Source organism: Haemaphysalis longicornis, unplaced genomic scaffold, assembly GCF_048455015.1.
Source record: "Haemaphysalis longicornis isolate Haplotype H1 unplaced genomic scaffold, Haemaphysalis longicornis Haplotype H1 scaffold_1, whole genome shotgun sequence".
Taxonomy (NCBI): domain Eukaryota; kingdom Metazoa; phylum Arthropoda; class Arachnida; order Ixodida; family Ixodidae; genus Haemaphysalis; species Haemaphysalis longicornis.
The window spans coordinates 429752151-429768307 of NW_027526203.1; the positions used below are offsets into that span (position 1 = coordinate 429752151).

Consider the following 16157-nt stretch of genomic DNA (forward strand, 5'->3'; position numbering starts at 1 on the left):
CCTGGAGCAGTTGAGAGCTGTGTTAGAATACGTATCAAAAGCTATTCGAAAATTGTGCCATCACTGAAGACCCACTGTATCAAATATGATACACGGAAATTTCAAGCAACATCAAAGAGTTGGCGGGCTTCAACGACAACAGTAGAAGGATCATTCTGGTCGTGCAACATTTTGGGAAGAATAAAATGGCCGAATGTAGGACGAAAGAAGGAAATACTCAGTTTGTCGACTAAAATGATACCGGTTGAATGCCACCGCGCGAGCTCCATGCGGCCGTATTTCTCGAGCTACCAGCAGACCTCTGGCGGCGCCCTTCTGAACTACTCACACGAGAAAACTTCGTCAGTGTATCAAAAACGATACTCTGGTCTTTGGTCTCAGCTTTATGTGATTTATCATCCCTTTCTGGCTTCTCAAACACCACGTGTCAAATTTAATACGCTGGGCGTTGTGGGGTTAATTAAGACACTTGCCCGTTACCGCGCGTCCCTGGGTTCGATTCCCGTCCCTGTTCCTGTCCCGAATTTAACACGAAAGTGTTTTATTCCAGGATACACAAACATTTGAGTGACGTCATATCAGTCACGGAAATGACGCCAGTACAACGAAGCCAGGGGCCTGTAAAGGGTGCACCCCTGCACACAGGGTCTTCTTGCGGGAAAGCAACCTTTAGAAATAAAGAGTACGTTATACTTAGGGTTGTTCGTTTGCGGGTTTTATATGTTAACACGATAGTGTTTTATGCCGGGATACACCAAGATTTAACTGACGTCATATCCGTCTCGGAAATGACGCCAGTACACCTTTGCCGAAGCGACCCGCCAGCAGGACGTCGCTCGCCAAGCACACACACAAGAGCCCGACCCCCAAATCACGCTCAGCTGCAGATTTCGCTGCACATTTCACTTTTGTGTTTTATCGATTCCTATGACAGAGTAATCAACCACAATTTTTTTTCTTTGTTAGATGGCTAAATGCTTGCGTCGGCGTCAGTTCCAGAGGTGCCTTGGTGTGATGGTGGGCACGTCAGTTGCGGGCACGGCAGCCGAGCGCCCCGGAATCACAGAATGCTAGCCTAGTATTTCCCTTCAAGATTGTGTGCGCGAAGCAGGCCGCGATTGTTGATTACGGACCAAAAAGGCACGCTAATGGGCGGTTATGTGTGTAATCGCAATCGGCAGAACTGTCTGCGGATTCACGATCGTGAACGAAACATATTCGCAGCTCACCCCCCCGAGTCGGAGCAGCACATCAGAAGACATCGCCGGGTGAAGGCGCTCTAAAGAAAGCGAATGTCATTTGCCGACTAGGAAGTGGATGGCCATTGTGTTTGGGGGAAAGATAATGGGTAATTCTTATTGACTGCTCGCAGATTTCAGGTCAAGGACAGGCGGTTATTATACAACATCACAAGGGGGCAGTGCATGTCTCTGCATTCAAAGAACGAAAGGCGCTGCATCCGTCTATACTTCAACTAGTACACTTGCGGATCAAATGATAAAAAAAAAAAACGAGAACCCCCGCCGCGGTGGCTCAGTGGCTAAGGCGTTGCGCTGCTGAGCACGAGGTCGCGGGTTCGATTCCCGGCCGCGGCGGCCGCTTTTCTGATGGAGGCGAAAAGCAAAAACGCCCGTGTGTACGAGATTTCGGCGCACGATAAAGATCCCCAGGTGGTCAAAATTAATCCGGAGCCCTCCACTACGGCGCGCCTCATCGCCTGCGTTGCGTCGGCGCGTTAAACCCCACAATCAATCAATCAATAAAAAAAAAACGAGAAACGGAGTAATTTATTGGGACGAGACTATACCAGTATTCTCTTATTGCTGGTCCCCGGGCCGTGGGAGGAGAAAAAAAGAGCGTGCCATTGTGGATGACCAGCACGCTGTTTGTGGGTTATTGGTTGGCCACATATTACTCCCGCTGAAACCGCACTGTGGCGGCGGGGTAGCGCTTCGCGGGATTGTAGCCTCGCCGACGACTTGCGTTTTCCGCCCCACGGTATTCGAAGTCCCGACGGGCATCGCGCTTACTCTTGGCGTCGCGGCCCGATCGTCGTCGGTGGCCTCTTTCCGCCGCCTTCGCGCCCATTGTCGCCTGCTTGCTTTCTTTATGAGCAGGCTTCGCTGCGCAACACACAATGTAGAAAAGCCAGCTTGCAAGGACCAAGTCCAGTCTGAAATCCGGCTTCCCTTCTACACGCAGATGCATTGCTGAGAAGATATTTTTCCTGGGTCAACACACGCCTTGTTGTATCAAGATATGAAGCGCCTGATGCGAACACGTGGCCGATGGATGAGGTTGTGCAGAAGTGGTGAGGAGTGGAGCGGCTTCTCTCGGTTGACGCGAGCAAAACAAGGAAATAAACGGGGAGTTATATGTTATAACAGCTCCGCTGTAAAAAAGAGCAAAATGACGGTTTTAATAATTGCCACGCTGATCAAGCCAGAGCTTGAGGAGTTCGTGAGCCGGTGGCATCAGTATCGTCTTAAGTTATTGGGTTTCGGTACCGTATCACGGAACCGACAGTGAGTTCTTAAACGGCGTGCGCTTGGCGTGCGCCATACCAGCAGATGACAGCAGGGTGATGGTGATGGCCATGATTGCAATGATGCAATGCAGCTTGCAAGGGGACGCTGAAGCAAGCTAAATTGGGCAAGTAAAAGCAGTAAAGATAAATAACTATAGGTACGAAGAAAATATATTCATTGATGGTCTTCAGTTCAACACACGCCTTTCGCGCGTATTTGGGACAACGTTACAGGTCGCCTTGGGCAAGTTTCAACTGAAAAAATTGTTTATTTTGTGAGAGTCAACTGAGTAACTGCCGGTATTATTTTTAGGACGCATATCAAGTGTATTTGTATCTATCTTTTGCAACCTCAGGGTAGCTGCTTCGGACTCATTTGTGTAAGATACGCGTCAAATTACGCTGCGTTTCGTCAAACCTTCACATGCATACGTCGCCCACCGCTTACGCAAAACCACATGGCGAATTCACGAAAAATTCATGATGTCAAGAATAGGGCCTTTAATTTCACAATTCACAGCGTGAAAAACAAAACCTAAAGCAGAGGAAGACCCAGGGTGACTCTGTGTCTACGTGCAATGAATGCGAGGGAAGAAATTCCCTATTCGCACGCCGTATCCGTTTATGCGGGGGGATATCTATATTTGCTGAACGTATAGGCCTTTATTTTTTATTTTTCAAATGTTTGCAGCCCAGCGCGCTTTTCATAAAACTGTTATCGGCAATCTAACGCAGCCGCTGTGCAGGCAAGCGAGCGGTAGTGATAGTTTCACACTGAAATTTGAAATGGCAGCTTGAAAGAAGCTTCCAAGGTTTTATCAGTACGTGTGTGAGATACGCATGAGACTGCTTGACCTTGTGGTTTGAAGTGCCTCGCTTTCGTCTGGTCAGGCCGAAAAGTCTGATTATCCTAGTTTCCAGACAGCGGACTTTCCTTCTGATGTTTTGTTGGTCGATTACAGATTGGTTTGTCGTAGTCACTCTTGCCGTTTTGCTCCTGTCGTATACAAATGTGACGATTCAGACGCCCCATAGAAGAGGATAGATCTCTGACTGATTCATACTCCGGGCGGGACGGACTCCCGTGTTCTTGCTTTTTCTTTCGAGTTTAATCTCGTCTTTTCTTTCTTCTTAGGCCATCCTAACATCACTTTCTCAACTAGCAAAAACTGCCACTTGCAGCGCTAACCACTCGAGCTGTCATTGTAATGCCATCTGTCCTGTTGGGGTATTTGTTTCGATGCGAACATTCGCCACACGTAATTTGCTTCAATACTGCGGATCCAGATGGACTAACTGCTGCAACAGCATCGGGCTCTTTCGCTTCGCAGCGCAGTTGCTTATCCTTTTTCACTCTCGTCTTTCTCAGATTTCTCACTTCGCATTCTAAAGAACGTCGCATCGCCATTATGCATTTGAAATAGAAGTCGCCATGTGCATTCGTGTGCCTTGGTGGCGCCGGGCACCTACCGGTAAAGTAGGTACAAGCGACTCCCCGGCCTGGCGCTCGGCCCTTGTGTGGTACTCCAACGCTTGGGAAGTTCACCCGGCTTGCACGGCAAATCGCCCCACTGGAATGGGGCGGCTGCAAAAATGCAGGAACGTTTTTTTTTTTTTTTTTTTTTTGCATCGCCACAATGCATTTGAATGAATCAATGTTTTAGGTCCAAGGTGTAAACTAGTCCACTTAAGATGCCCAGCTTATAATTTGCCTCAAAAATGCCATCTGCGCTGCTACATCATCATCATTATTATCAGGCCCACTGCAGGTTGTACTCAGGTCCACTGCAGGACGAAGGCCTCTCCCAATGACCTCCAACCACTCCTGTCCTGCGCTGCTCGAGTCCACAGTTTACCCCCGAATTTCTTTATTTCATCCCTCCAGCGGGGTATTGGCCTTCCCCTTCTTCTAGGCCCATCTCTTCGTATCCACTATGTTACCTTAATTGTCCACTGGTTGTCGGTTCGTTCATCACCCAATGCAAAACGTTGGCTTACGAAACGCAATGCAAATCGTGGTGCCACAGCCCTGAGCAGGTTTTTAGAGCCCAGTGGTGCTGTTGGCGTCGTCACTGATCCCCTTCGCCCTTTTGACCGCTAATAGTTGAGAATTCAAGTGCTTTGCGGCGAAACAGACCCATGGAAGTTTCTAGCTGCCTGCTGTGGTGTTGCTGGTCTTTGACCATGCTTCTGTGGCTTTTGTCGACAACTCAGAGCTTAGCAGGCATGTTGACCACCTGCCTGTAAACCATTTGTTGGTCGTCTGGGGTGGCATGACGGGTCACGTTTACCGCTTTCTCTCTCTATCGTCGTGCTGAACCATTATATTTTTGTTTTATACAGAACCATATGGCACTTGTAGAGTGCCTTTGGTTCAGTCTCGCTTACTACCGACCTGGGCCAGGCACACGGTTTACTCGAAGGAACCGGCGAGCTGCATTCTTAGTTCTTTTCCCTGGTGTTCATTTCGGAAGCGGGACTGTTGCCACGTGCTAGGGACGGCTGGCGCTTATGGCATGGCCTTCGATCTGCCGCCTGCCGGAGATGGGTTCGCGTGGCCGTAGCCTGCAGATTCGGGTGCCGCATGCAAGTGCGGGGCCGTCCCAATTAATAAAAACAAAGGGGAGCGGAGGGTGAGGGAGAGACAAAGCGAAGTCAGGAGTGGTCGGGTCGAAACTCCCGGCGGGCTGCCTGCGAGGAACGGCACGTTTAGGGCGGTGCCTCCCATTTGCCGCGCACCACAGCCGCTCATTATTGATTCGTGCGCGCGCAACCGAGGCGCCGCCCCCGCCCGCCATGGGCCGCATAAATAATTACCGTCAAGACACATTCGAAAGCGGCACGACGAAGGGGGGGGGGGGGGGGATTTCGAAGAGGGAAGGAAGCGCCCCCCCCCTCCTTTCGTCATCCCTTGGAAGATGCTGGGCGCTGAGGAAGAGCGGGGGCGGAGGATGCGGATCGTCTCGCCCTCTCCCTCGGCCCCGACTCCTGCTGCTCCCGTTAGCCGCAATTGCGCCGCGGACTCGCGACGGAGAGCGCCCGCGAGACTCACCTGGCCGTGGCTGTCGGCGCTGCTCGGGTCGTTGCGAGCTGGGACCGGCGGCGCGGACGGCCGTGCTCTGGCTGGCGGCGCCGAGCGCTTCGCCAGCGCTGCGGCGGCGTTGGTGACAGCGCGCGTGAAGCTGCCTTGCCCGCTCTCGCGGCGACCACGGTGCTCGTCCGTGTCTGGGGCTCGGATGCTGCCCCAAAAGCGCGCACCGATCGGGAACCCCCGCGACGAGGGGAAAAGGAAAAAAAAAGCTCGCTCCGGGGGAAAAAATAGGGAATTGGGGAAAACTGTCCGCGTCGAAACAACAACAAAACAGGTCCACGAAGTCCACGGTCGCTCGCTCACAAAAGCGCACGCCACGCACGCACACGCAAGAGCGTAAAAGAGAAAAGAGGAGCGCGAACTAAGAACGCGAGGGGAAAAGAGGAAAAAAAGGAAAGCCAGCAGAAAAGTGTCCCGCGCTGGAAACGCGGGGTCACGTGGTCCCAAGCTGGTTCCAAGCGATGCTGTCCCTCGCTTTTTTCTCTCTCAATGGCTAGCGGTCGTTATTTTTTCTTTTCGGTGCGCGGAGAGGAAGCGCCGAGTGGCGTTGTGTGCGTGCGTCTATACTGGCCCGTGTCGGCTGTCCGCCCCTGCAGCGAGGGAAAGCGGCTCGGGGTGCGGGGAACCCCGCGAGGCATCGTCCAAAGCGGACGTGGTCAACACGCCGGCTTGCCGGAGGATTTGTTGGTCAGCTGGTCAGCGTGGCGACAGGCCTGTGGGCTTTGGCTGCTGACTTTTTTATGAGCTCCGGAGGAGGCCATCGCGGGAACTCCAGATCACACTGGCCGTCAGGCGAAGAGGACGCGCAAGGCTTGCTTGGCCCCCGATTCTGCCGTCGCTTGACCACAACGCCTCCCGGCCACCTCCCCAAATCTCTCTTGCCCCCCCACCCCCACCCCCCCCTTTTTTTTTTTGCTTGTGGACTTTTCGCAGGCACGTGGACATAATGTCTTCGGTCGGCCGCAAACACAACCGTAACTGTCGAAGAGGGAAAAAACGGCAAACTATTACGATTTCATTGTCGCCCCGTTTCCTTGCCTTCACGCGCTAACTCTGCTGAAGTATTAGTGCTGCGTACAAAGTAAAGAATTAATACTACTTTGCCACTGAAAACCCGAAATCATTGATTAAAACTGCATTTTATGATGCAAGAGGCAGCTAATGAACTTCAAAGACAACGTCCTTCCTAGCTGGAGCTTCATACCTTTATTTACTCGAAGAAGTCTTTAAAACGTTTTGGTGTTTCCTTAAAGCTGAAGATATTTTCTTATGTTTAATTTTAACTCCAGCTTGTGGCACTGCACCGTGTGTTTCCGCGCAAAGCCCCATAATATCTGGCATATGGCCGGAGTTAAAGATTGGGGACGGAAATCGTGAAATGTGCGCGATCCAGCAGTGGTGACAGCGAGCGAACAGGCCCGGTAGCACTCGAAGGTCGAGTCAAGGACCCTTTCGATGGGTCAAGTGCGGCCGCTTTGTGTCGCCAGTCAGCTGCTGTGGCAGTCTGCCGCGGCAACGCTCGTCTCCAGCGAGGCGCGCGCATCGGGGCGCATCTGGCGACGCGGGCTCCGGCGCGGCGCATCTGCAAAGCCAGGGGTCACCGTCCCTGCTTCAGTTTGCCCAGCTTCCTCCCTTTCTGGCGCCCCCTCCATATTTCAGCCCCCCCTTCTTACCACGGCAGCCCTCCCTGCACCGTCTCGGAATATAACAGACTCTGATTTCCTTTAAAAAAGTGGTAGGTCGAGGGTTGCGCGGTGTCGCTCACAAAGACGCTTTCCCCGCTTACGTGCGCGGCGCAGCCCTCTCACGTGCCCCGGCCCGAACAAAACACAGAGAACAAGGCCGGATAGTTTCCGGTGCTGGCGACACGCACCCAACGTAGCTTTTCCCTGTTATCCCAATACATGGGGCTTTTGGGGAAAAAATAGAGCTGACAGACCCCCGCACGCTTTCGGAGACAGCCAGCGCGTGCCACGTCTACGTTCTGCACGCGTCCCGCGCTCACGAGGCAGCGGCTCCACTATGCGCGCGTCGACAGGTTAGGCAGCATTTCTTTTTTCTCTTGCTTCCACTCTGGGCTCGGACTGTGGTGTGGTATTTGTCTATACCAGAGTCCGAGTTTAGTCCCTTGCGTAGCTGGGGTTCGCAAGGAAGCGGACAAATCGAAAGGTGCTAGTTCCATGGCTCCGCCGAGAGCGAAAATATGCGGCTATTTCTCTCGAAATCCTGGTCATGGGTGAGTTGCAGTGCATGTTCGTGTTGGCATCACTATGATTTGTGAAGAAACGACCAGTTGGTGTTTGCGCTGAACGAGCCACAAAAGTGAATGCTGTATCTTACGGCGTGCACTCTTGGGGCATACTGGTAACGTAGAATGTTGATTTATTTGCATGCAAAAACTGGGCCCTTTAGTAATGTTATAGTGCCTGCTGCTAATGAATCCTGCGCTAACCACCCAGACGGGTGGTTTCGAACTTTTCTTGTATAATAATTCGCTGCACAATGAAGGCGGGATTCGCTTGAAAAGGCAATTGAGATATTCGGAATTGTAAAGTTTATCTGATCAATTTTCTTGTGTTTTGCGCCCAAAGCAGCTGGCGAAATTCAGCTCGTATTGTTACGAGCGAGGGGCCTTAGTCCTCGGCAAAGTTGGGTTAAAATGGTAATTAACGTAGTTAAGCTTGTTTGCGCGAATTGGTGTTCTATGGTCTTGTTTGTGTTCCCTTCTCGTTTTCATCCTCGTCTAGAGCTGTAAATCTTAGGATCAGGCTGGCTAATTAATGTGAGCGCATCTACACTGACACAAACTTGCCGTTTTCTGTAGATGCGTTCCTTTGGGTCGGCTTACTCCCACGTTTCCTGTATTGCGTTGCCTCCTTTCCCGACTCATGCTGGTGTGATGCCTGCGGGCCCTCCAATTTGTATGATCGCTTGGATTATTGCTCTGTTCAACATCGCATTTTACAATGTTCTTAACATTGCAGGTGAAACCGGCTTCAAAAAAGGGGCACAAAAAATTGGTGCCAAAAAACCGTCGGCGTTAGCCAGTATATGCTTATGATGTAAAAAAACGCATGGTCTTCCGCACTGTTATACAGCCCCGCATTCGTTGCTCAAGACTGGCTTGACTGGTGTGCGGAACGCGTGTGTGGTGGGTGACAACGTGCGTTGCAAATATTCGTGCCTCTACCTCCGACGCAGTTTCGGTCGCAAACGTTGTTTACAATGCGAGAAGCGAGCGTGGCGTCATATTTATGGGATTACTGCAGGCAAGCTACCGACTCTCGCGAGCGGTTTACTTTGGTGCACGTTAAAGAAACCCAGTAGCACGGCGTCGTTCTCACAAGTTACGCAAGATACAATGCATCGTGACACTGCGTCAAAGCTCACACGTTGAACTCACAACTCCGCATTTTATTTTTGTTATCACTGTTTAGCTAATTGTATGGCTCTATGGAAGCCTTAGGTGGTTTTTTGACTACCGCAGTTGTCATTGCTTGAATTTTACATTCTCAAAACCTCTACTTTGCGCCCCTGAAGCGTCTTCCTTTAAAATATGTCTTATGTAGATCCGCTTTGCCGTCGGCTACTCTAAAGCACTCATGTAGTTAGTCTATTCGCATTCGTATATTACCGGCCGTGTCTATCGGTAATTTATAAGATTAGAGTCGCAGTCCGACCTCGTTTATGGCGAAGGATTAGGTACTCAAATTTATACTATAAGTTGTACAGTAGTCTTGCCGTAAAATTTTTCCGTGTGCTTTTTTTTCTTCGTTTTTTGCTAAAATTAGTTCGCCTGTTCGATGCATCGACTAGTTTGTTCTGTTTGTTTGTTGGAAGAATATGGTATTGAGCCGACTTTATTAACTTTCATGCTGCAGTGAAGGATGATTGTAGGATCCGTTTAATTTTGTTGCGAAACTGAAAGTGCGAGTAAAAAAAAGGAAAACGTAAGGGATTGAGGTTTCATAAAGGTAGAACTAGTAAGAATAGGTAGGCATGTATTTATTGGTACGTAAAGATTTGTCCTTATGATAGGGATATTGGGATGACAGCTATGTAGATTCATAGCTTATTAAATGGTCGACGAACGCTAATTTTTTTTAATCCCGAGGTACCTCAGCGACCTGTAAACGCTGTAAATGTTAAAATTACTACTTGTAATCTATACGCTGCTGGTGAAGCTGCTTAGAACACAAAAGCTGATTTTAAAGGTCATTTCGCGCCTCTACCTCGAAATCATCATCATCATCATCATCACCAGCCTATCTACGCCCACTGCAGGGCAAAGGCCTCTCCCATTATTCTCCAATTACCTCGGTCCTGTGCCAACTGTGACCAATTTATCCCCGCAAACTTTTTGATCTCATCTGCCCATCTAACTTTCTGCCGCCCCCTGCAACGCTTGCCTTCTCTAGGGATCCACTCTGTTACCCTTAATGACCAGCGGTTATCTTGCCTTCGCATTACATGCCCTGCCCACGTCCATTTCTTCTTCTTAATTTCTACTAATATGTCTTTAACACCAGTTTGCTCCCTGACCCACTCCGCTCTCTTCTTGTCCCTTAATGTTACACCTATCATTTTCCGCTCCATTGCCCGCTGAGTCGTTCTCAATTTAAGTTGAACCCTCTTAGTGAGCCTCCAAGTTTCTGCCCCGTAGGTGAGTACCGGTAAGATGCAGCTGTCATACACTTTCTTCTTCAGCGACAATGGTAGGCTGCTATTCATTATCTGAGAATGTCTGCCATATGCACCCCACCCCATTCTGATCCTTCTAATTATCTCTGCCTCATGGTTGGGATCTGTGGTCACAACTTGGCCTAAGTGGATATATTCGCTTACCACTTCCACTGCCTCGCCACCTATCTCAAACCGCTGTGCTGTCCCGAGGCTATTGATCATTACTTTAGTTTTCTGCATATTAATTTTCAGGCCCACGGTTCTACTCTGTTCGCCCAGTGCGGAAAGCATGCTTTGCAATTCGTCCCCCGAGTTACTTAGCAAGGCAACGTCATCAGAAAATCTGAGGTTACTGAGGTATTCTCCATTAACCCTTACTCCCACCTGTTCCCAATCCAATGTTCTGAATACTTCTTGTAAACATGCTGTGAATAACATTGGAGAGATTGTGTCTCCTTGTCTGACACCCTTCCTTATAGGTATTTTACTGCTCTCCCTATGGAGGATGATTGTAGCTGTAGACCCATTGTAGATGTCCTCTAGTATTCTTACATAATGCTCATCTACCCCCTGGTTCCGTAAATACCTCGAAATACGCTGTTTTAAACTCGTCATGGTTAGCATGAGAGAACCTGGACGACTCAGTTGCCTTATATTCATCTTACAAAGCCTTGTTTAATCGTGTGAAAGTGGTAACTACGATTGCGGAAAATGGTATGAAATTTCGTGACAGGAAAATGGGGCCGCGTTATTTTTTTATTGCGGAAGTTTGCTATTCAGCATAAGGAAAAACTATATGTACAGATACACTCCGGATTCTCGAAGAAATCGGAGAAGGGGCTATGATGACGTATTCACGCCATGAAATTTGGCAGATGTCCGGGGCGCAGGCCACTGGGGGCGATGTGCACAAGGCGTATAGGCTTCGCAGGGCAGGGAAGCTCCACACCAAGTGCTCCGCTGTAGCCTGTTCAACAGGAGGAGCAGGGCAGAAGGGGCACGTCGAGTCAAGTGGGGCATGCTTCTGAATTGGCCATGTTCTCGTCACAGCCGGCGTGAGGGCCACCACCAAGCGGAGACGTCGGAGCAGGAAGTCATCTTGGCGAGACAACCCGCCAGGGAGATCCGTACCGCGCGGGGGTATGAGAGCTCGCGGTGCGCCGTAGACATTCTTTTGCACTGGCTAGGCGAATAGCCACTGAGGAAAGTGCTAGAGGAACGGGGTACTGCACATGCACGGGGTGTGTAGCGGCATCTGCAGCCTGCATTGCGGGGTAGCTGTTGCGTTGGCACCATGACACGCGAACACGGTATGGGTAATTGTCCACTATGTCCTGAATTTCTAGCAGGATTTCGTTGGACGTAAGAGTTTTAGGAAGCTCTCGAACAGTTGCCGCTGGATCAGTGTAGATTGTACACTGTGGTGAAGCCGGGTTGATTAGCGCAGATGTGTGTAGCAGTGCATCCTGCACTGCGAGGAGTTCTGCCTGCGTTGATGGCCACTTCTCCTTCGTCATGTAAGTGCGCGTCACTGGATCGGGAATCATAGTCGGACAAAGTAGAGCGGCATGAAGAAGAGTTTCTGAAGCACTGGCGTCGACAAACATCCGGGTAGAGGAAGGGCTAGCATTGCCCATAGAAGGCGGACAACCGTTCTGGGATGAATACGGGCAACAAGTCGTGTATGGGGGCCGTATAGTGGGTGCGCTCAATCACTCAGTCAACCTTGGTGCACTTATGATGACACAACGTAACTAAAGCTACCCTGCTGGTTCGAAGATCGTGTCAAAGCATAAACCTCAGCAAAATACAGTAATTATGTTTAAAGTTCGAGGCAGTTGGAAAGGCCGGCCAACGAACGTACGACGAACTGACCACATAACGGGAGCCTCAGCCTGCGTAGAAAACAATTGAAGCACGGAGAACACAGAGGCCCCCAGCTTATGTGTACGCTCGAGACGCATACGATTCGACGGCACCCACTTAAAGAGGAGCTTTGCCAGGAATATGTGCTTCCATTTCTGCAGCTACGTGGAAAGAAGCAAATGATTCAGACCGCAGGTGCGCTTATTAAAAAAAGCATTCGGAGTCAAAAGACATCTAGCTCTTCGTCTCCTCCGGAGGAAATGCAGAAGCGGAAGTTCATAGCCACCACTGAGCCGAGCAGCTTGAGATGCCTACCGCCAAGGTTCGCTGTAGCGGCTCAGCTGAACTTGTATGAAGCGAGATGCGGGTTAGTTATGATATGTCATCATCAACCATAACGTATTCGATTACCTCTTTTGGCGATGAACAGACTAAGCATATATACTGTCGCTTCAATAGGTCCTGCAACCCCTCCCCCTACAAAAGAAACGTCTTCCTAAATGTAGCTGTGTCTTGTTCTATGTGTACCCTAGGATTTACAGTGAGGTGGTCAATTTATTGACGTATGGTAAATTAGCCTATTGCACAATGTCTCCCACTGTGAATATGACCGTAAAATAATATACAAAACGTTTTTTTTATATATTAAGATTTTCTTTTACAACAACATTTCGCGTGTATTTGAACTCCGAAAAGAAGAAGCTCTATATAAGTTTGGGCACTACAAGTACGACTGGTATTACGTATATTTTTAAAGGGCTGTATTTATAGTTTCGTTATAATTTACGTTGACTATCCCGGATAATGAGAGACACCGACGAACCATGCAGGCCTGCTCATCACTGCACTATTTCTCCTCTCCTTTTGACGAGCACGACGCCTCTTCTGGGGAAGGGCATGGGGGTGTCACCGACTGCCGACTAACATGATAAGAAGTTAAGAAGTGAGGAGGAGTGCGTTTGAATGTTTTTTGTCTACATCAATTGCAGCCTTGAGGTACTACACACGTCGCAGCCTTCAAGTTTATATAACATGGGTACTTTGATTTCTTGTGTACACTTTGCAGCAGTGATTGATAGACGTGTTAACTGATAACAGCATTTAATTGGAAAAGGTACAAAATAAAGCATACATAATTGCAACATACTCAGGGAGCTTGTGACGTCATCGGGAAATACTGATTGTCCAGCACCTTTGTGAACCTCCGTTTCAGCTGTTGTTAAGGTCCACATCATACAACCGAGCTGATATGTCTTGTCGAAAGGCCCTTATTTTTTTCCCGCACCATTCAGTTGGCCCCGGATAATTAAAGTCGTAGTAGTTCAAGCGCCCGCGCTTTCTTGTCCGTCTAGCTATGCATGCCACAGGCAAAATAAGCGAATGAAGAGGGGAGAGAATTAAAAAGAAAAAAAAAACCCGAGAAAAAATAAGGGCTATACAGCGTTGCGGCCGCGGTTGCCTGCACTTTTAAAAAAAAGACGACAGAAGAAGTAAGCAAAGCCGTGCAACCTGGCGGCGACAGCTTCTTTTCAAGTCGCGCCACCGCCTATATAACGACCTCCTAGGAGACCCCACGCTGTGCGCCGCCATATTGACAAACATGTCGTCAGTGCACAAGGCGCCCAAGACGCATGAGCTTTACCGTTAAAAACCGGAGCAGGGATAGGCGGAATAACGGACGCATGGGGGGAGGGGTACGAGGGGCGACAGAGAAGCACACAAGCCGAGGCAGGAAAACACCAGATAGAACGACGCCAGGGAGTGCAAGTTGCGCATCCACGTTCACCGTGGGTACTTCATTACATGAAAAAAGCTAACAAAAAAGGGAATAGAGAAACCACCAGAGGGACGATACCCTAAAATAAATAAAGGAAAAATACACAGCGTGGCACTCTCCTCCTCCGACGAAGAGAAAGCCGAGCAAGCGATAAGAAAGCGAGCCTTTTAAAATGCGCCATCATTAGCGGACCGCGTCCTGCCCATCCCGCGCCTCTTGTGCGGAGCGCGCCGCTTTCAGTGAACCCTTGGCGTATCGGTAATGGTTGCCGGACGTTCGGGACGGACTCCGGGAAACCTGATTGATTGATCACGTCGTGAGATCGATACGTGTGCGCAGATGCCCGGCTGCCCAGCCCGCCGCCGCACAGCGAAGAAAGGAAGGGGACGCTGGAAAACGGGACTCCCCGGTCAGCTCCCTCTTCCCTTTGGCGCCCCCCCCCCCCCCCCCCTTGTTTATTAGCATGCAAAAGAAATCTTGCTGCGGGAGCGCGCCACGAGTGAGCCCGCCGCAGGGGCCTCTGCGCCAAGGCGGTCGCGAGGGGAGAGGGGGCTGCAGCCGGAGACAGAAATCGCTTATTAAATTCCTACTCCGCGTGCTCGTTGCCGGCGGCCGCCCTGCCTCTCCTTGCTCGGTTCCTTCCCCGTTCTGCGCCGTTCGCTTGTTTTCTGCCCGAAATGCAGAAATGCTTCGCCTGGGCCTAATGACCACCCAAGGGCACGCCTTTGTGTGCGCGCCCCCCTTCCGGGCGCGTCTTCCCGGCCGAGTCTCTCTTTGTGCGCGCATGAGCTTCTCCCGCCACGGGGACCGTGCCGTCAACCGTGGCACGGATGTTGACTCCGCCGTGAGCGGATCAGCCTGAGTACGTCTTCACCGCAGCTCAATCTGAGATGCTGCGGCGTGCCCCTTTTAAAGACGCCTTCCCGTCAGCTCAGCCCATAACCACGCTCGAGTGCGAGGCTCGCGTACACCGCCGCACGGCTTCCTAGTTCTTGATGTAAGCGCGACATATGCCAAGGTCTTGCGCGAGAGCGACCGACGTCAGGACCGGTAGCAAGTACATAAAAGCACATTCCCTCGTTAGTGTAAGTAGATATCGACATGAGAACACTGTTGGGGCAAAACACCTTAGTAGGATATGCAACTCCTTCCGTTTATTGGGCGAAACACGCCGCATGCTAAGCGCATAGTCGATTATGTAAAGGGCAGAGGGGTCACAAAATCGTAAAAGAAAAGTTGCAGAGGACATTACGTTTATGTCATAGAATGTTAGACGTGATATACAGCTTTACTTCGTCGTTGACACAGCGTTTTAGAACGGCGCTGCTGCAGTCACCACCCATGCTTTCTAAGCGCTGAAGGTCAGCTGAGAGCGAGACTAGCAGCCACGGTTTAATAGGCACCGTGCATTGTGCAGATGCAGCTCAGAGCGCGCCACTTTTTCTATAAAATCTGCCTGAAGTGCACACTGAGGCTTCCATATACGAGTGACAATTCCTTTACCTGGTATCACCCAGTGTCTGACACTCTGTGCCAACGTTTTTCAGGGCCCGGACTAAATTGCGCCTCACACGACCATGATGTGCTGTTCGGGCGGCAAACATCAGTGCAACGTGCCTAGACGGCGCTGCACACGACAACAACGGCTCATTGGCGCGCGCGAGCACCGACGGTTCCTAGGAGAGCAAACTTCACTGCGCAAGCGCAGCGCTTGCTGAAATTACGCATCCTTTCTTCTTTGCCGTAGTAATATTGTCGGCGAGTTTACCGGTACGCATCCTCCTTTCCACACTCAAGTTGTCGCTGTGCCCGATGTCAGGTTCAGGCGGGCGCTTCATTTTGGCCGCCGCCGTCGTCGTTTCCGTTGACGTCTTTCTGCGGGCGCTTCATTCGCGTGGCTACTAACCACGGACCCACCGCTGTGGCTCAGTGGCTCAGGCGTTGTGCTGATGAGCCCAAGGAGGCGGGTTCGACTCCCAGCCGCAGTGACTGCTTTTCTGATGGAGACGAAAAGCGAAAACGCCCGTGGGCCGAGATTTGGGGCTCTAGTAAAAGATCCCCAGGTGGTCAAAATGATTCCGGAGCCCTCCACGACGGCGCGCCTCAAAACCCAGGTGTAGCTCCGTCGCGTTAAACTCCACAATCAATCAATGGTAACCACGGCAACTGCGGACGGCTAGCGTCCGCCCAGTGAGCCTGGTAAGGCTCCTGCC

The 16157-nt window shown here is 50.6% G+C and overlaps 1 protein-coding gene and 1 long non-coding RNA gene across 4 annotated transcripts in view; one reads left to right on the plus strand and one right to left on the minus strand.

Moving 5' to 3' along the window:
• Positions 1 to 16157, minus strand: part of LOC144155706 (uncharacterized) — a 435813-nt gene that overhangs the window by 307788 nt on the left and 111868 nt on the right. The gene's annotated exons all lie outside the window — the stretch shown is intronic.
• LOC144155705 (protein-L-histidine N-pros-methyltransferase) overlaps positions 1 to 16157 on the plus strand; it is a 229924-nt gene that overhangs the window by 88300 nt on the left and 125467 nt on the right. The window lies entirely within an intron of this gene.